The sequence below is a fragment of the Schistocerca serialis genome, chromosome 2 (genome assembly GCF_023864345.2).
Source record: "Schistocerca serialis cubense isolate TAMUIC-IGC-003099 chromosome 2, iqSchSeri2.2, whole genome shotgun sequence".
Classification (NCBI taxonomy): domain Eukaryota; kingdom Metazoa; phylum Arthropoda; class Insecta; order Orthoptera; family Acrididae; genus Schistocerca; species Schistocerca serialis.
The window spans coordinates 324,622,823-324,643,479 of NC_064639.1; the positions used below are offsets into that span (position 1 = coordinate 324,622,823).

Consider the following 20,657-nt stretch of genomic DNA (forward strand, 5'->3'; position numbering starts at 1 on the left):
ATTGATGATGTACTCCCTTAACCTACTGTGTTGTTAATTGATTTGTGACCCATGGGGATAATCCGTCCTCCTGAGAAACTCCCCATCCCTCCCCTCTGGGTAATACCTAGACCTTTCCAACCCACTTGCTATTGGTGGGAAAGTCGAACTTTCGTGGTAAACTCGCATTTTCACCGAAAATTCAAATATTAATTACATGTCATTGCAGAGGACATAATAATAATAATAATAATAATAATAATTATTATTATTATTATTATTATGTCCTCTGCAATGCAATAATAATAATCATTATGTCCTATACAGTACAATTTTATTATTATTATTATTATTATTATTATTATTATTATGTCCTCTGCAAATTAGCATTTGAATTTACAGAGAAAATTTGAGTTTACCATGGAAATTGGAATTTCCTGCCGATTTTTGAATTTCCCGCCAATAGGAGGCGGGGAGGGGAGGGTTTGGAATTCCCCAGAGTGGAGGGGGGGGGGGGTTTATAGAAGGGCGGATTGTCCCCAGGAGGCATATCAATTTTACATCAAAAGTTGCATTGCACTCTCTTTGCCACACTACTCCTAGACTGATGAACAATCGATCGAACAAGTGTTTCGTACGTCGCTTCTTTCGTGGATGAAGTGAATTTCCATAACATTCTTCCAATGAATCTCTGGCTTGTATCCGCTTTTCCTACAGATTATTTTTTGCAGTCATTCCACTTTAATTCGATCTGCATTTTCAATCCTAAGTGTTGTACGTTAGTTACCATTTTCTTTGATTTGTTGCTAATAGTGAAATCGTCCAACAGTGTATTTTTAACCTATTTCTGCGCAATAAGTTGCATACCGTATGACTTCCAAATTTGTGTTTCCATTTTAAATAAGGAGTTTTTCGATCAGACAGCGTTGAAGAATCTAGATACAAAAAAGAAACGCTAAACGACGGGGAAAGCTTTAAGATCAAACTTTCCGTGGTGTGCTCTAAGACTATGAATCCATACAGGCATTCTTGACAAGGTCTCACTTCCACTGACACGCAGCTATTGTTTTTCATGAGAAGGATGGGGATTTTCGGAAGGACATGCACCTTATCCAACGGCTAGAGCATCATCACATCAAAAATGTCGAAGTCATCACCTCGCACCAGTTTCTCCAGACCTGAAGCTACATGAACATCTCGGTCGATGTGTTGGTTGTGAGATCGCCTCCGGCCTGGTCAGGCGGTGTGCATTTTGCAGTTGATAGTACGTGGTGCAATACTAACCGTTGCGTTTGTGGGTGGAGTTGGCGATACTTGCAAATCCATTCACTGCCAGTGACTGGTTTCTGTCTCTGGTGCTACCCTTAGTTGCTCATTGTACACTACAGTGCTTCTGCGATGGGAGCTGTTGTGGTTGACGAGATATGAGTGAAGAGGTCACCATCAAAATTCAAATAGTTCAAATGGCTCTGAGCACTATGGGACTTAACATCTGAGATCATCGGTCCCCTAGAACTTAGAACAACTTAAACCTAACTAACCTAAGGACATCACACACATCCATGCCCGAGGCAGGATTCATTCGAACCTGCAACAGTAGCAGCAGCGCGGTTCCGAACTGAACCGCTCGACCACAGCAGCCGGCGGTCACCATCACATCGTGGTGGTTACCAAGATGTTTTCTGCCTGTTTGGCACCTATGTATTTTTAAGAGGAAAAAATCGAGCTAATGCTATAATGATTTCGAGCTTTTTCTGACATTCAGAATGTCAGCGAATGTTTTCGAAAGTTTTAGAACTGCAGTCCGAATCAAGTATTCTTGTGGTCCGCGATTCTCACCCGTGTTTTATAGTAATATGCATTTAGCCCAATCCAAGATACATTGAGAGCTTCTTAAGAACTTAGTTTTCCTGCTCAGTAACAAACAAAAATAATTACAGAAACAATAAAATTTTAAGAAACGATTAATTTGGAAGACGTCTCTGAATTCGGTCATGAGTTAAGCTGGCCGCTTGCCTCAGGGGAGACGGGTACGTAGCGTAGATACAGCGGTGTTAAAGAATGTAAGAGCGGGAAATGTTTTATTGTTTGTGTTCCAGAACTGAAACTCAAGGGTGTGGCCACTTCGTGCCAATCAGATGTTATGGTATAGATTATGACATAGAAGTGAAATAACAAGGATTCGTGAAAGCCTGTTATAGAGACGGTCATCTTCAAATGCGGTACCTATTTGTACATGTAAAATTAACTAAGGCTGTTGTAAAACAACCCAATGAGTAGGCGAAAAAAGACATTCAAAATAGTTAGTAAACATTTCTGATTGTGTCTCATACTGCATAATGCATTTAAATTAAAGTGCAGTTACTGTTGGTTGTCAATCAATCGTCCGGTCACAGAGACAACAGCACTTCGTCAGGCAGTAACCATGTCACAACTTTGGGGTCGCTGACAGTGGCAGCAATTTAAAACAAACGACAGTCGACACGAAGTGTTCCGAATGACGCCAAATTAACGGTCAGTGGTTGGGACCAAGCCACTGGAGGCTCGTAACATACTAATTTATATAGCTTACCAATTAATACTAAAACCGATAGCCGCGCGGGGTAGGGTAGCCGAGCGGTTTAGGCCGTCTTGTCACGGTCCGCGCGGCTTCCCCCGTTTTAGGTTCCAGTCCTCCCTCGGGCACGGGTGAGTGTGTCATCTTTAGCGTAAGTTAGTTTAAGTTAGATTAAGTAGTGTGTAAGCTTAGGGACCGATGACCTCAGCAGCTTGGTCCCATAAAACCTTACCATAAATTTCCAAATTTTCCTAAAACCGATACATATGCGCACGACAATGTCAGTATTGGCTTTTGAGGAAATATGCTTGTCGATCACTGTTCTAGAATATTCTCGAACGTTCAACAAATCATCTTGGAAGTAATACAAATCGAATGGGTCCGGAATCAAGCAAAATCGTTTTGACTTATGAGATGCAGTGAAGTAAAGGTAGAGGAACAACAAGTTATCGAAAAAGTGTAACCGCTTATAGAGAGAAACTACGTAAATAGAGAATGCTTGTATCAGCGAACAATTTTAACAACAAAAATGCAGTATACAAGTAAGCATTTACAGAATATGACAGTAAGGGAAGAACAGATATTTAAATAAAATGATGAACCAAGAAGAAAGCGTAAACTTTCCAAAAGAATTCCTAAATTCACTCATTGTTTCCAGTATGCAGTCCGATTTGTTACAAGCAGATCCCGTCAACACGCGAGTGTTACGGAGATGCTTCTTGAACTCAAATGGACTCCCTGCAGGAAAGACAGCGTTCTTTCGAAAAATACCATTGAGAAAATTTAGAGAATGGCAATTTGCAGCTGACTGCAGAACGATTCTATTGCCGCTAAAGTACATACTGCGCAAGGACAAGATAACTGAAATTAGAGCTCGTGCAGAGGGATGTAGACATTCGTTTTCCTTCATCTGCGAGTGGTATAGGAAAAGAAATGTCTATTAGTGGTTGGCACATTGTACGGTGGCTTGCGGAGCATGTATGCCGATGAAGGTGCTCTCATCACAAACGAATCCAAACAACATTATAGAAGCTGAATTATTAAGCGAGAAAGAAAAAGGCAAGTCAGTATTTACTCCGCGAATTCTATTCATTCCAAGTAACTTGTTATCCAACTTCAAAAGACTCCTTTTGCAGGCAATATTAGCGTAGTGTATGACTTAACAAGACAGTGGCAAACACTTCAATGTTCCTGAGTGAATTTAACTGAATAGCGTTTCTCACACGGACAACGATACACAGCGTATTCGCGGTTCGGAAAACCATAAAATTTATTCGTCTTTGTATCAGAAAGCAAAAGACCAAATATGGTTTGAATTAGACAATGGACAAATGAGATAATTAATTTCACATTTTTCAAATTGAGAAAACACATAAAAACGAGAGGAACGTGTCGTTTACAGCTATGAAACATCTAGAGATGCAGCTGACTGCCCCGCCCCCCCTCTCCGCCGCAAGGCACAATACGTTGTGTGGGTGGAGGTAAATGGTATACCAGTTGCAAGACTGCTGCTCTGCCGATCTTCAGTCAAAATGATATTACGTATTTTCAAGTGCAATTTACCAGTCGTTTCTTTTTCTTGCTGGAAGAATATGTTTAGAAATCGGTAAACGGTTTCTTAGTGGACTTGACAAGCTCCCGTATATCATGGACTTTATTACTTCCCAGTAGTTCACATGAGTTACGCCTCACCCTCGTCTACCATGCGTGCAGTGCCAGCTGATCAGCACAGTTTGAAAGGAACCTTGATTTTAAATAGCGTAACGGTACGCTCCCCGTGATATGGTCCGACTACATAGAGACGTGGTGTGCAACACATACACAAGAAATTCCAATACTTATCACACTGAATCTAATGTGCCTTCTCTTTATCTTTTGAGGGTAACAATTACAGGAAAGGGGAGCATGAGATGAGGTGAAATGTTTATAAAGCAGCTACCACTGATCCTAGAAATTTATTAGCGCGGTTCACATTCCACATCAAATATATTAACTACCTCGAATTAGCAGTGAAGTTATAGTCCCTTACTTGTGCAATGATTATATTTGGAAAAAAGATTGTTAGGGAAATCAGTATAGTGAATTCAAAGACGGAGACAAGAATAACTGGAAACTACACAAAAGAAGAGCAATCCTGAATAGATGTTCAAAAATAACCACAGTAACTTAACAAGTTAATGAAACAGTTTATTCATGAGGTTTATTCCACCACAACTGAAACTGCACAGGGGAGACAGAGGGCTGTTAAAGTCAAAGCCTTACCTCTAAAAGTGAGAAATACTTTAACCCTCATTCAGTTAGAGAAACTTTATTCAAATTGGGGATCGATCCGCGTAGAAATAAGTAAGCTACGCATTCGGATGGCCTACGCGCGCAATACCGTTATTTCGTTCACACACCGGTGAAGCCACACAAATAGTCATACTTCAGAAATGGAAAACCTGGGGTTGCCATAATTTCTGTGTGACAAACCGGGACATTTCTCTTAAGCTGACTAAAAATGGACGCAATTTGAGAAACAGAAACGTAAAACACTTCTCTTAATCTTAAAAAAGTAAATTAATAAATGGAAATACTTTTCGGTTTGTGATTACTACCGCCTGTAGCTACACCAAAATAACGGACGTTTGTAAGATCATCGCATATTTGTCTGACAGTGCCGCGGGTTAACACTGATTTCACAATTTCTGTTGATTTTATTGTGCCCAGTATGACAGTTTTTGGTGATTCGGAATCATTAAAAAGTTTGGAGCGTAGCCTAGAAGAACAGACCACTGATTCCAAAGTCATATGATGTTTAACGATGTGATAGCACATTACTTATTCCGCTTCTATTCCTAATTTTCCGTCTTTAAATGAATTTGAAACAAAATAGCTGCTCATTTTTTAAATGCTTAGAGAGTAAAGGTTTGGTTTATGCTTTACGTTACCTAAAAGATCGTTAATATCTGCTCTTCCCTCACGTGCAAGTGAAACATAACACAAATTACACAGTCTACTTCGTAACCACATCTCCCTCGTTTTATGAAGAACCAGTTTTCTGAGTATTTTTCTTGGAACGAACGCTTCCTATTTGGTATTTTGAGTTAACTTGAAACAATCGAACACTTTAATAACAAATTAACCGCGATACATCTGAGACAGAGAAACAGAGAACCACTTCGGCGCAGAGTTTTAACTGGACAGAGATAAGGGCTAATGATGGAAACTCTTCAGCGTTTCCCCGCAATAATACGCCTCACGAGACTCAGTTATCAGCGATAATAAAAACTTTCAGTATTTAGCTTAACGGATGGAGTTGAAATCTAGATCCACGCAAGAACTTGGAGAAAAAATAGATAGTAAGAGAATATTTCTCTGAAATCTAGCAACCCTAGTAAAAACAATTCCATGATCTGATTCGTGTTATTACATGGCAATAATACTAGAGATTTCCGAAGGCAAAAACTCCGATAAACAGGTATAAGCTAAATACTACTCTTCACACACGGTTCGTCATACTGAAATCTATATTTGGTTAAAACACAAAAATGATTTAAATCAGCATCGTTATTCTCGCGAATTGAAAAGATGTATTATTATTAAGCAGAAAACAATAGATATTCAAGCAAAGAGAGACCAAGGCTGATTGCACGTGGTCGCTTCCCATATAAACAACGGAAAGAACTCAACGAAACGAAACAAGCACTCCAGTACATTCCGTGAAATAAATGAAATGATATCATAATAACTGACAAAAACCCTATCCGTCTAAACTTGAAATAATGCTAAGATGTGTTCCAAGGAACCTTAACCCAGCAGTACCAATGCATTTCCCGTAAGGTGCATCACTAAGGGAAAAGGGAGGAAGGCGGAGTACTTTATGCCCACCCCAAAACAAATTCAAAAGAACGAATCTCGTTTGTTGTTGTATTATATTAACAATAAACTTTTTAAATAGGTACTGATGTGTAAGTATGGTCCAGAACCTGAAAATATCTGTTAGCACACTTAACAATATCAACGCACTTTCAATAACTTGTACTACTGAGGGAGGGTTACTTTATGACTACTAGAGGAAATTTTAAGACATGCAAATTTCATTCATTGTTATGAACTTTTACTCTCAATATACTTTTTAAAAAGATTCTGACGTATAAGTGGGGCCCTGACATTGACTGGGAAAAATTATATCTACTATTGAAACTTAAATTTTTGGGTGAAGTTTGACTGAAAAATTTAAAACGTACATGAAATCTAGTGGAAATGTATGGAAATGAAGCCCCATGCTTCTTGGCAGAAGCGTAGGGGAACGATACGGGAGACCCGCACCGCCGTACAAGGCAGGTCCTAATGGAGGTGGTTTGCCGTTGCCTTCCTCCGACCGTAATGGGAATGAATGATTATGAAGACGACACAACAACACCCAGTCATCTCGGGGCAAGTGAAAATCCCTGACCCCGTCGGGAATCGAAACCGGGAAACCGACGCTATGCCATTTGAAGCAGATGTTTCACCTGAATCTGTTTCTCATCATTCAGGTGAAACATCTGCTTCAAACGACAGAGTATTAGCTCAAAACTTTCTGCATATTATTATCTGATGATAGTCTGTCCTCTTTTGATGCTTAATTGCAATATCTTCTGGATTCGTGTTACATGTCGTTGGGCATTGTTGGCTGGGGTATTCCACGAGTTGGGCTCAGCCGTCGAGCGGAAAGAGATGTTCTTCCTCCGCGCACGTTGGCCCGTTCCTTTGTGGATACGGGAGAGTTGTCATATGTGTACTTGTGGCATGTAGGTGAGCGTAATGGGTGCGTGTACAGTGCATTCTTTGTGTTGTATGATGATGGTGTGAGAATGAAAGGGTGAAACCTTGTATCGGCAAACGGCCTTCTCCTCTTGAACAGCACCAAGGGGGCGCCGATCTTAACGCCCCTATCCGATGGATCAGCATCAACAGTGTCACCTGCCTTCGCTTCACGAGACACTGCGGAGAGGTTTGGCATTTAATGCAGGACATTAGCTCAAAGACTGGAGATCAGGAACTTTTCGCCATCGACGTTCGTCCTCTTGCTAGCCAAGTACTGGCAGTGAAAATTTCATCCACCACCAGGTTCTGAACCGACTTACCTCCGCGCCTACAACCACGGATAAGGGTTTGGATACCTACGTTACACTACGACGTTCTTTGAACCACGAAATTGGATGATACTCATTAGTTTAATGTGTGATCCTTTACATGCCATAAAAATCATCGATTTGCAGGGTGGTTATAATTAAACTTCCGCTGCTTGAGCAAACGTAGACGGAAAACTATTTACCGTATGGGTACCCTACTTTGTAGGAATGATATTCAGACTGTGCGCTGCCGGATTTACTTTGTTGGTGGTGTTAGCGTCATGACTTATTTGCCTTTAGGCGCCGGCACTGGTACGGCGACGTAGCGTTGAAACCAAGCATCAGTGTGCATTACAGCTGTAGATAGTCGCAGGTTCGAATCCTGCCTCGGGCATGGATGTGTGTGATGTCCTTAGGATAGTTAGGTTTAATTAGTTCTAGGCGACTGATGACCTCAGAAGTTAAGTCGCATAGTGCTCAGATCCATTTGAACCATTTCTGGACAGGGTGAGCAGGGCTCTATTCGTACAGCTGTTAAATGTAATCAACAGTAATAGTGCCGCTGCTCTCTGCGGGTATCGGCGTGTTAAAGGAATACCGAGAGGTCCTCCTTTCGCACCGGCATTGAACATCATTCCGATCTTCGAATTAACCGGAGATTTGAGAATTGGTCCTGGGAGAGACCGACGACCAGCTGCGACACAGATTGTTGAAGAAGTTACCGTTGCCATGGCTGAGAATGGTGGACGGCCATGTGCGATCTTCAAGCAGTGCACGAGCTGAGTCCTGACAGCTGATCATTGTGAGGTCAACGTTCGGTAAGTGCTGCGAACAACTGTGAAATGGTATTAGTAGAATCTACCAGGCTGGGATGCAGTGGTTGTCACATTGAGCAACGTTTGTTACGTATAAATGATACGCAATCAACAATGTTGCCTGTCATGTGGAAATTAAAGCTTGTTTCCATCAAGAGTATATTCGTGTTTCCTGTTCCGCACGTCCTCACAAATGTTTCCGCAAAGTTTCATTGTACCAGATTACTAATTTTCATGGGGGATGGGGGGGGGGGGGGGGGGGCCTCTCAAGTAGCAAAAGTTTCTGAAACAAGCTGTAGCAAATGGTAATTCGTACAGGTGCGTCCTGTTTTAATCTTTTCTGTCTTGTTAGTAAATCCGCGCCCAGCGTCTGCCTGCTTCATGCCTAGATTTATGTGGTTATGTGGCCATTCCACTTTAAATTGTTTCAAACAGATACTCCCAGACACTTCAAAGTAATCACTGAAAGCCAGTTAGTGATCATCGATCGCGTAGTCAAACGATATCGGGTATTTTGTCTATTTACACGCATTACATTACATTTATTTACGTTCAGAGTCAGCTGCCAACCTCTTGAACAACGATCTATTGCTTTCTTATTACTTCGTCACTATTTATTTCCAATCATTCATCTTTCACTACATGCTCTTCATTCTTAGAATATGCCACATCATCAAAACAAGCTTCCATCCAGCTCTTGCTTCAGACGTTGTCTCAAGAAAGAAGGCGACGAAGCTGTTCCCTTGCTTCTTCTGCTGTTTATGACGTATGGAATCGCGGGTCTGTCTGTCCATCATTCGCCGCTAAACGACTGCCGCAGGTACTGTGATGGAAATCAGTGTAAAGGTATTGATATTTGTAGGAAAATTAACAGTGAAGGTTGGAATAGTTGTGCATAGTTTGTATGCAATAGTATGAGGTCCAGTGCACCGACAAATACAGCCAAATGGTATCGCATTTGGTGTCAGTAGTGCAGTATACGACGAGACATCACACATTCAGGTGGTGGAGGGTGGAACTCGGTATATGGGCAGTCGGCTCTGTGTAGTGTTATTGTGTGCATACGTGCCTTTATTACAGATAGGAAACAGACACCATTAGCGACAGTGCGTCTTGTGTACATAAACCACGATTATGGCAGTGGCACGCGGAGAACAGTTATCATGTGATGCAAAAGCAAAAATCGATGCTTACAAGGGAATGGGACTATCTGATCGTCAAATTGGCAAGAAGCTGACCACTCAAGTACAGTGACTGATAATTTCGTTAGACTGCCCGTACGATATGGAGACAACGGAAAATATGGGCAAAGTACTCGTAGAAGGTTATCTGAGGCATCGAAACGGTTACTTCTGAGCAAAGCAAAGGCCACAGACCATTATTTTTCTCAGTTTGTTGATGATTTACAGTTACCATTAACTGCCAGGGATGCACGACAAATTTTGTCACATGAAAAACATTCTGGATTCAAGAAACGACTAGAGAAACCAGCTCTAACACCCAAACATAAACATGCCAGATTGAAGTCTGCTGAAAAACATGTGACATGGACTTCAGAATGGGACAAAGTGACCTTCTTTGAAGAGAAGAAGTTTAATTTCGGTGGACGATGGATTTCAGTATTAGTGCCATGATCTGAGAACAGAGCATCGGATAAGAAAGAGCAGAAATTTTGGTGGAGGAAGTGTTATGATTTGGGCAGACTTCTGCACTAAAGTTAAGTGTGCATTACTTGGCTGAACTCTAGAAAGAACCTAATATGTACATTGAGATGCTAGAAACGGAAATGATTAGAATGCATGAGGACCTAGGGGACGAAAATCTAATGTTTCAACAAAACATCTTTGCATGTTTCTGCTACAACGAAAACGTGGTTCGAAGATAAAGATATCGATGTCTTGCCCAGGCCTGCACGTAGCCCGGATCTGAACCCGTGGAAAATCTTACAGAATATTTTTAATGCGAGTTCATCGCAATGGAAAGCAATTTGAGGCCGTATGTGATACGAGAAGAGTGGGCGACAATTTCACTACACGAACTACAAACCCTAACAAAATCAATGCCGAAGAAAATTTTTGAAGTGATTAGGAAGAACGGAGGTTGGACAAAGCACTAACAATGCAACAACACAGTGAGTGCCTTTATACCAGTTTCCATCCCGGGTATGCAAACATCTTATTTTGCTACTCGGTTATGAAACAAACTATGTAATTCCGAAATCATTGTTTGTCTTTGTATTTACCACTTTCATAACAAATTAGACTCACCGATGATTCAGATATTATACTATTACTTTACTAGGAACTTTGCCTTTATAATGATTTCCACTGCTGTATTTAACTGTTGCTCTAACAGTCCGATTCGGTCGCCTGTAGTATCTCACATACACTGCATCGCATCCTTCATAGGAAATGCAAAAGGACAAATTGCACTGTGCGGAGCTCTTTAGCAACACCGTGGACGGGCAGACAGACAGGAGCGTCGTGTGTTCATAAATTTGCACTGCGGTCTGCTAATCTTCTTGTAAGTTTTTTTTCTCTGGAACTGGCAACTGAAGTCTAAAACATTTTAGGACAACTTTTTTACAGATCTCATGCAATAATTTTCTTCCAGTTTTTAATGTTGACGCAGTTTTGCTAAACTGCGTCTTTTTTCCTCCTCGATCCTTTTTTGCACGGTAATCCGTTTAAACTTCAATTAAACAAACGAAAACCTTATATATATATCCCGCTTAGAACATTACCCAGTGACATTTTCGCCAGGCAGGATTGCCTTTGACCTTCTCGCTACGGCACACATTTGTTACAGAAATATTTTAATATTCATTCTGCTAGCCATAAATTCGGAATTGGCCGTTTTCGTTTTGTTGTGTAACGAACTATTCAGAGAAGAGTCTAAGATCACTAGATTATTTTAGTACATATACACATCGTTTGTATGAAATTGTGAAGGACATTCACATAAAAGTTTAATAGGTTAACAACTAGTCCACTTGTCTTCTGAAAGAGCCACGAGATACGCCGCGGAGTCTGAAAATAGCTTCCTCTTACCCATTTATTTTGGATATGTGTTAAATTATAACACAGAAAAAACACATTGTAAGGAGCGAACCATTGTTTTTTGATTCCTTGGTGTGACGTAGATATAGTTCACGTGATGATTTCCAACCTCAAGGATGTACAAATTAACACTTTCTCCTGCTGGGAATTGAAAATGCCGTAACAATTACTGAAGAACGAGGCAGAAGAAGTGCATTCTAAATCGAAGGAGATATGGAGTTATAAGTAGGTCCCTAAACTGTGAATCTCACTGAGTTCACCACGATGAAATGTATATTGCAGCTTCCAAGAGTGAATTGTGTAATATATATGTTTCTAGCGTGGATTTGTAAGTCCTCTAATACGGACATGTGTGTCCAGCAAACTGAATCCAACAATTGCTAGGACTTGGCGTCAACTACGGAAGTGAAAATTTAGATTTAAGTTCGCCAGAATTTTTCTTCTCAGTCATCCCAATAGTGGATTCCTGTTCGTATCTAAGGACCTCGTCTTCAAAAGAAGTTGTCTGTCAAACAGGGCGTCAGGTGTCTTTTCAGTGATGTTTCGGAAGATAGTTTCGGCTTTTTTGTGCGCACATGGAGTCAGTTCAAACAAAGACTGCTCTTCGGCTGTTTTCGTGCTATGCCCTAATTTTAGTGCAAACATTTCGCAGTGACTGAGAAAGCAGAATGCATCACACCACATGCTTCGTGTCACTAACGTTAGTCACTGCTGAAAATGCAGATATTCATCGTCTTTTATTGTCACCGTCACCAAATGTCCTCTAGCTGATTAAGCAAATAAAAATAGCATGTAATTATTAATGGGAAGAAATCTTCAAATGTAAAGTTAATCTCGTGCCTACCCCAAGGAAGTATTGTAGGGTCAAAGAGTAGTCACTTTCCGAAACCCCGTTATTGTCTCCCATTGTGAAACATGAGTTTAAAATTTGGCTTAAAGAAGTCTACAACCTTCCTCTATAAAGGTGCAAAGGCGTAGCGCCCTGCGACGTCACACTCTGGTTCGGCGAGCTGTCAACACACGGAAGCTTCATGTGAGATATGAGGTGCTTAGTGATGTCACATTAGTACCAAATTTCACCAAACTTCTGCCACATTCTGTGGATGCGTCACACGATGGGATGGTTATCATACCGCATCTTACCCACATATCACCCCTTCCTCTGACGTCTCTGCGATGGAGGTCAGAACTGCAACGCCCAGCGTTGAAGTCACTCAGTTTTCTTACGAGTGGCCGAGGAAAACATTTCAGACACGCCGTCGATCAGAATCTACACGAGAAGCCCTCAGTAGTTGGTATAATGGGCGTCAATGAAACCACTGCTTCCCGCGGGACTCTGATTCCCGCACACTTAGCAGTCGAAAACGACAGTTTACTGTGCTATCAGCAACAGTACGATGTACTTGACAATGATCGACACTGCTGGTACACCCCCGCACGATTCAGTCCTACTCTAAGGACATCTTGGGGCTGCAGCCCCACTGAAAGCGATCTGATCCCTTTGTCGTGTAGTGCGACAGCAATTTTTTGCTGTAGTATAGAGGGTGGAACCACTAGGGACCATTCAAAACCATTCTGTGAAATTTGACCGTGATCCGAATCAGCAATGCGTGTTTACGCTTTTTCGACCCTTCGCTTTCGCGCCTTCCCGTGGCGCGATCACGTACGAATGCAACATTGACAAGTGCGTGAGCAGATCATCAAAGGATCCGTCTAAGACCTGACAGTTCGGCAGTATCTTTGGTGCATCAGCTGAGAGGTGCCATATATAGCAAATAACGTTGGAAGCTCCATAAGGCTGTTCACGAATGATACTATGGTATTTGGAGAAGTCGTGATGCTATAAAATTGTGGTGAAATTCAGGAAGACCTTTAAAGGATTGACGATCGGTGCAGGGACTGGCAGTCGGCCCTCAACATAAATACAACGCCTTGCGCTTAAAGAGGTTGAAAGACCAGTTATTTTATCCAACTGTCGAACAGTCACTAGAGAAAGTGATACTCAAATATCTTGTAGTATGCATAATTGTCGATTTAAAGTACAATAATCACGTAAAACTAACGGTAGGAAAGGTAGATGCCAGACAGATTAATGGGAAGAATCCTTGCAAGAGTAGTCCACAAACGAACGAACCTCGTTCGATCGGTATTGCTCGTTGCTCCGAAACATTACCAGTTAGGATTGATGGGTGAAATACGGAAGATTCAAAGAAGAGTAACTATTTCGTTACAACCACATTTCGTCGGCACTATAGCGTAACGGAGATGTTCAGTTAACTCTAGCGCCAGTTTTGTAGGAGAGGCATCTTGCAACAGGTGTGGTTTACTAAAAATGGTTCAAATGGCTCTGACCACTATGGGACTTAACTTCTGAGGTCATCAGTCCCCTAGAACTTAGAACTACTTAAACCTAACTAACCTAAGGACATCACACACATCCATGCCCGAGGCAGGATTCGAACCTGCGACCTCAGCGGTCGCGCGGCTCCAGACTGTAGCGCCTAGAAACGCACGGTCACTCCGGCCGGCGGTGTGGTTTACTGTCACAGCTCCGATAGCGAACGTTTCTGGAAGATTCAACCAATATTATGCTTCCTTCTACGAATATCTCGCTAAAAGGACGTAAACGTAAAATTAGAGAGACTATGGCTCACTCAGAGGCTCATCAACAATGGTTCTTCCCGCGCACCATTCGTGACTGGAACAGGAAATGGGGGAAGTGACAATCAATAGTACACAAAGTACCCTCCGCCAAACACCGTAAGGTGCTTTGCAGAGTATAGATGTAGATGTATAAATGAATATCGCTAGGTATCTACAATTATGCTTAAAAAGTTTACTCTAACAAGAACGAAGCTGGCGTATACCACAGGCACTGAACATCGCATGCAGCATCCTACGGAAAGACTTTATTAAGGGGAACGCCACACAAACAAGCACAGGCAGTACAGAAAATAAATTAAAAATATCTACCAAAAATTCACAGGAAAGTTCCCTGAAGATATCTCGGAAGACACACTCGGTAGGATGTATCAGCGTTGTGCCACGTAACACGGTCACCGACAAGGTGTCCAAGGAGGAATGATCAACTTCAGCGATTTGAAGCAAAAAACTTCATATAGCCCTATTCCGAATGGTCTCTGAGATAGATTTTGGGCCAGTGACGCACACGAATGCGACTTACCCACCCAACCTCGTTGACGTTTTATTTTAGGCAGACCTACTTCGTTGTTTTCAACTTCTTTGCCCGGGATGCCTTTCTGTCATTAAACTTGCTCGTTGAGCGCACAGTTGCCCACAATCTGTTATAAGTGAAGTAGTACGAGACACTGAGAGGATATCAGAGAGAACCACCGGCAAACTGTGTTTGTACACGCGTTGGTTAACATGCTGCTCATCTACACTAATGGAGAATATGCAGATATGGTGAATGTTTACGGCTTCTGCGATGGTAGCTCTGCTGCCACTGTCGAAGAATACCGTCGTTGCTTTCCAACACACCGAATTCCTGATCGTAGAGTGTTTACCAGAGTTTTCAGTACATTGCGCGAAACAGGCATTCTTCCAATTCCCCGTGTTTATTCTCATCGTGTAGTTCAACAACCCGCGCAGAAACAGTAACACCTAGTTGAAATGATGCAGCGTAGTTCTACTACCACGGCAAGGCAACTTCTGCACTTATCAATTTTCAACGAAGGCGTGTGTGAAGAACTACACTACTGGCCATTAAAATTGCTACACCAAGAAGAAATGCAGATGATAAACGGGTATTCATTGGACAAATACATTATACTGGAATTGACATGTGATTACATGTTCACGCAATTTGGGTGCATAGATCCTGAGAAATCAGTACCCAGAACAACCATGTCTGGCCGTAATAACGGCCCTGATACGCCTTGGCATTGGGTCAAACAGAGCTTGGCTGGCATGTACAGGTACAGCTGCCCATGCAACTTCAACACAATAACACAGTTCATCAAGAGTAGTGACGCGTATTGTGACGAGCCAGATGCTCGGCCTCCATTGACCAGACGATTTCAATTGGGGAGAGGTCTGGAGAATGTGCTGGCCAGGGCAGCAGTCGAACATTTTCTGTATCCAGAAAGGCCTGTACAGGACCTGCAACATGCGGTCGTGCATTATCCTGCTGAAACGTAGGGTTTCGCAGGGATCGAATTAATGGTAGAGCCACGGGTCGTAACACATCTGAAATGTAACGCACACTGTTCAAAGTGCCGTCAATGCGAACAAGAGGTGACAGACACGTGTAACCAATGGCACCCCATACCATCACGCCGGTTGATACGCCAGTATGGCGATGACGAATACACTCTTCCAATGTGCGTTCACCGCGATGTCGCCAAACACAGATGCGACGATCATGATGCTGTAAACAGAACCTGGATTCATCTGAAAAAATGACGTTTTGCCATTCGTGCACCCAGGTCCGTCGATGAGTACACCATCGCAGGCGCTCCTGTCTGTGATGCAGCGTGAAGGGTAACCGCAGCCATGGTCTCCGAGCTGGTAGTCCATGTTGCTGCAAACGTCGTCGAACTGTTCGTGCAGATGGTTGTTGTCTTGCAAACGTCCCCATCTGTTGACTCAGGGATCGAGACGTGGTTGCACGATCCGTTACAGCCATGCGGACAAGATGCCTGTCATCTCGACTGCTAGTGATATGCGGCCGTTGGGATCCAGTACGGCGTTCCGTATTACCCTCCTGAACCCACAGATTCCATATTCTGCTAACAGTCATTGGATCTCGACCAACGCGAGCAGCAATGTCGCGATACGATAAACCGCAATCGCGATAGGCTACAACCCGACCTTTATCAAAGTCGTAAACGTGATGGTACGCATTTCTCCTCCTTACTCGAGGCATCACAACAACGTTTCACCGGGCAACGCCGGTCAACTGCTGTTTGTGTACGAGAAATCGGTTGGAAACTTTCCTCATGTCAGCACGTTGTAGGTGTCGCCACCGGTGCCAACCTTTTGTGAATGCTCTGAAAAGCTAATCATTTGCATATAACAGCATCTTCTTCCTGTCGGTTAAATTTCGCGTCTTTAGCACTTCATCTTCGTGGTGTAGCAATTTTAATGGCCAGTAGTGTACATGCTGAAAACTTGTACCCATTTCACATATAGCGTGTTCACAATCTCTACATTGCTGACAATGTTACACAACTTGAACTTCGATACAGCTTAAATCACAATCGTCGTTTGTACTATTCACTAATGAAGCCTGTTTACACGGAATGGAATCAACAACACACTTAATAATCATCGATGGTTGTCGAAAAATCCACACGCTATTGTGGAAACCAATTTCCAATTTTGTTTTCCGACCAGTGTTTGGTGTGGTTTGTTTTCGGATTAATGTTTGGTACGACATGATCGGCAACATGTTCATAGGTTCCGTCATTATAAAGGAGCGAATGACGGGATAGAATTACTTAAGTTTTTCCAGAAATTCGTTTTTCGACCAGCTTGAGGAAGTTCCTTTGGGAACGTGGACTGCAGTGTACTTCCAGGAGCGTACTTTTAGCAATATTTTTCCTTCAATGTACTACCAAACGTGTGAGGGAACACCTCAACTACACTTACCTTTATTACTAGATTGGTCTTGGTAGTACAGTTAATGGACCACCAAGATCGCCAGATCTTAGGCCAGTCGATCTTTGTTCATGAAGTTGGATGAACTCTGAGCGTAAAAAGGAAGATTAATGCGGGAGATGAACTGCTCTGTGACATCATGGGCACTGCTTCTCTCATTACGGCAAGTGCAGAGGCACTCAGACCAGCAACACATGTTCTATCAAAAGTGCACAAATGTAGTGAAGTTGACGGTGGGATATTCGAACATTTATTGTAAGCTGTACAACAGCTGTAGTGTGTCATGTATGATAACGCTTAGACGTAAATGTGTTAGGAAAAAATAGACTGTGTAAAACGCATTTGTAATGTTTTCTGTTGTACACGCGCAAACCTGGCAATGTATTGAATAATACAGAAAATAAATAACGACTTCATGACAATGTCGGAAACAATACGGAATAGGACATATTTCCATATGAGGTTTGTTTCTCAAATAATTGTTCCTGTCAAAGCCTTGAATATTGGCCGTTCCTCCTGGGACACCCTGTTCAAATGGCTCTGAGCACTATGGGACTTAACTGCTGTGGTCATCAGTCCCCAAGAACTACTTAAACCTAACTAATCTAAGGATATCACACACATCCATGCCCGAGGCAGGATTCGAACCTGCGACCGTCGCGGTCGCGCGGCTCCAGACTGTAGCGCCTAGAACCGCTCGGCCACTTCGGCCGGCGCGACACCCTGTATAACACCAAATCAGAAAGGGAGATTCGACTTGTTATTTCACGCGAAGGGACAAATATGATCTCAACTTAATTTATCAGATATTCAAGCGGTTATATTTTTAAAGTTCTGTTCTTCTTTAGGAAATTTAGTAATAGATACTACATTTGTTAACCTCAGTAGCGCCTGTTTCTTTTTTTTTTTTTAAGAAAGAAGAAAGTGTACCGACAAGTGTCCTAAATTTAATGGCCTATGCTTCGGTCAGAGTTGTACGACGCTATGTTTACAGGACAAAAGATGAAAAAAGTTTGATGTTAAAATCTTGGCCAAAATCTTACATAATTTTGTTTGCGAAGAATTTCACTGCAAACAATGAAAGGTTGTATATCAGTGCATTACGCTTTTCCAGAACTCTGGAATAACCTTACGAAGAACATCGTTCCATAAATACGAAGAATAATAGAGACATGCTTGCTTCAGTACCTCAATGGATAGAAAAAAGTTATAGGTAAATTCTCTCTCTTGTAGGTCCGATCACTTGTGGGAAATTTTAGTTCGGTTTATTGAAGTACCGGAAGGTTTAGTACTTTATGCGTATATGCGCTGCAATGCTACCCTCAGCCAGCCCATGTGTACACACTGAAAACAATGAAAACCGATCAAAAGACAACACAAAAATTATGAAACAAAAGAAGAATCACATGAGAGGCCAATTTTCGCTCCACAGAATTATTTGTTGAGGCCGACAGAGAAGAACTGAATGGAAAAAAATTGCTTTAGTGAAGGTGTGGTCTACGCGGACTCTTTTTTTTAATAGCTTTGAACTAGAGAAGCTACCTGGGATGCGGGGGCTCTTTGTAGCAAAGCGTCCTTGGCAATAAGTTTGCGGTTCCTGGCTTCGGTCCCAAATTTCGCTTGCGCGCCAACATAGGGATCACCTACTTTCTTCTGCTGGGTTCCTCAGCCAACAAAAATATGGCAAAGGATAAAAACCCATTTCTTCCGACACGCGTAAGCGCTGCGCTCACGTTACTCGCTTTGATTTCCTTCGTCTGCCTGACGGACCTGTCTATTTATTCTAACAGATTTGTCGCATATGTGTGCGAAGTGGTTCAGTCTGTTACAAAAGTGGCGAAGGTACGCGACTTCTGTATCACATGAAAATGCCCCCGAGTCCGAAACTAGCTAGCGGCAGAAACATGATTATATACACATATACAAATAGCTGAAAAGAGAGGAAGTGCTGCGATGTAATTAAAACTTTTTATAGGAGAAGATTCATCGATGGATGAAGTAATAGGCTAACTTATTTAGGAACAAAGCAATCTAGATGGAAGAAGCTTACTGCTGTAAAAAATTTGGAAATTTGTGGTAAGGACTGTGGGACCAAACTGCTGAGGTCATCGGTCCCTAGGCTTACGCACTACTTAATCTAACTTTAACTTACGCTAAGGACAACACACACACCCATTCCCGAATGAGGACTCGAACCTCCGACAGGGGGTACTGCCATATCAAACAAAAAATTATCTTTTTCTCATTTTACATGCGTTGAAAATTAATAATTTATGAATAAGTAACGGTCACAATTTATTCAGTGGTCCACCGATGGTCTTCTACATAGATGCATAATAGTTATAGAGTCTGCAGTTGACGAACGAACCTCACACGCTGAACTTGTCCACATCCCCTTTCAGCAACAGATGGCCCGCGAGAATCATTACTAATATTTGAAATGAGCGGATCAAACAGAAGTATGACACATAACCTTCGAGTGTTTACGGAACCCTCAGAGTAGACGCCGGCGCCCTAAGAAGTCCCGTGCCGCAGTTAGCGACCGACGCATTCAAATCCTTTGTTCTCTACTATTATTTAGAGGCAGGACGAAGTCCTAAACGGTTATTTCTCACCTTCCACGCCAGCATAAGCTGACAGACAGTTGCCCACCTGCACACAAATAACTGCCTTTTTCCAACGTTTGGACAGCGGCAATATACGACCGCTTTCTTATCTGTGGGTATTATATCTGGATTGTTGATGTATTCGGCGACAGTAAAAAACGCTAAAATACGCGCAAATTTTATTGCAACGATAGAGACCGGGTGTCACAATAGGGCGTATGGGACTGTGGCCTGTTTACGCGATATTAGGCACGCGGAGCGGCTCCTACCTGTTCGTATCCCGGACCGCAGCTCTCCGACTCTCCTGCAGACGTCGCGACGCGCTGCCGGCGACAGGCAAACTGAGCGCAGTCCCAAGATAGCGCAACAGCAGCAGTAGCAGCAGCCGACAGGAATAGCGAGCTGCGCGCGCACGCCGGCGCTGCCAACCCGCCGCCTCCAAAATACCGACGGCCGCCCTCCACTCTTCTTTGTGTCCGTCCGCAGCAAGCAGAGCTATTGTGCTCGACTCTGCCACTTAGCGTGCCTGTTATCTCTATCAGAGGTGTCATATTGTGTTATTACGGCTGGCGACTTGTCGCTATATCCGTCTATTTATTTCCAGATCTGTGTTGCTAAATGGCTGATCCGCGACATGGATTCAGATACAGATTGCGTATCTAACGGTTTCAAGGGACAAAAGAAAATAATTCTTAATATTTCATACAGTTATTGACCGAATTTAAAAAAAAATTAAAATGCTGTCATAATCTACTCATTAAGAGCCTTAAACTAACTCTGGTATTACAGTTCAAAACTCTGCATGTTGCTCATATTACCCAGATTATATTCACGCAGTATTTGCGAAAAAGAGCACTTAGCGATTTTCAACGAAGTTTGAACATAAAGTTTTCTCTCTGACACCCCCTCTTTCTCTCTCA

At 42.4% G+C, this 20,657-nt stretch overlaps 1 protein-coding gene across 3 annotated transcripts in view; it reads right to left on the reverse strand.

Moving 5' to 3' along the window:
- Nucleotides 1–20,073, reverse strand: part of LOC126457133 (uncharacterized) — a 475,859-nt gene extending 455,786 nt beyond the window's left edge. For 2 of the 3 annotated variants that reach the window (XM_050093200.1, XM_050093198.1), the window contains exon 1: nucleotides 20,007–20,071. The gene's annotated coding sequence lies outside the window, so the exon portion shown is untranslated. Of the gene's footprint in view, nucleotides 1–20,006 lie in introns of all 3 variants that reach the window. The other variant, XM_050093199.1, reaches the window with a different exon arrangement.
- Nucleotides 20,074–20,657: the final 584 nt, after the last annotated feature.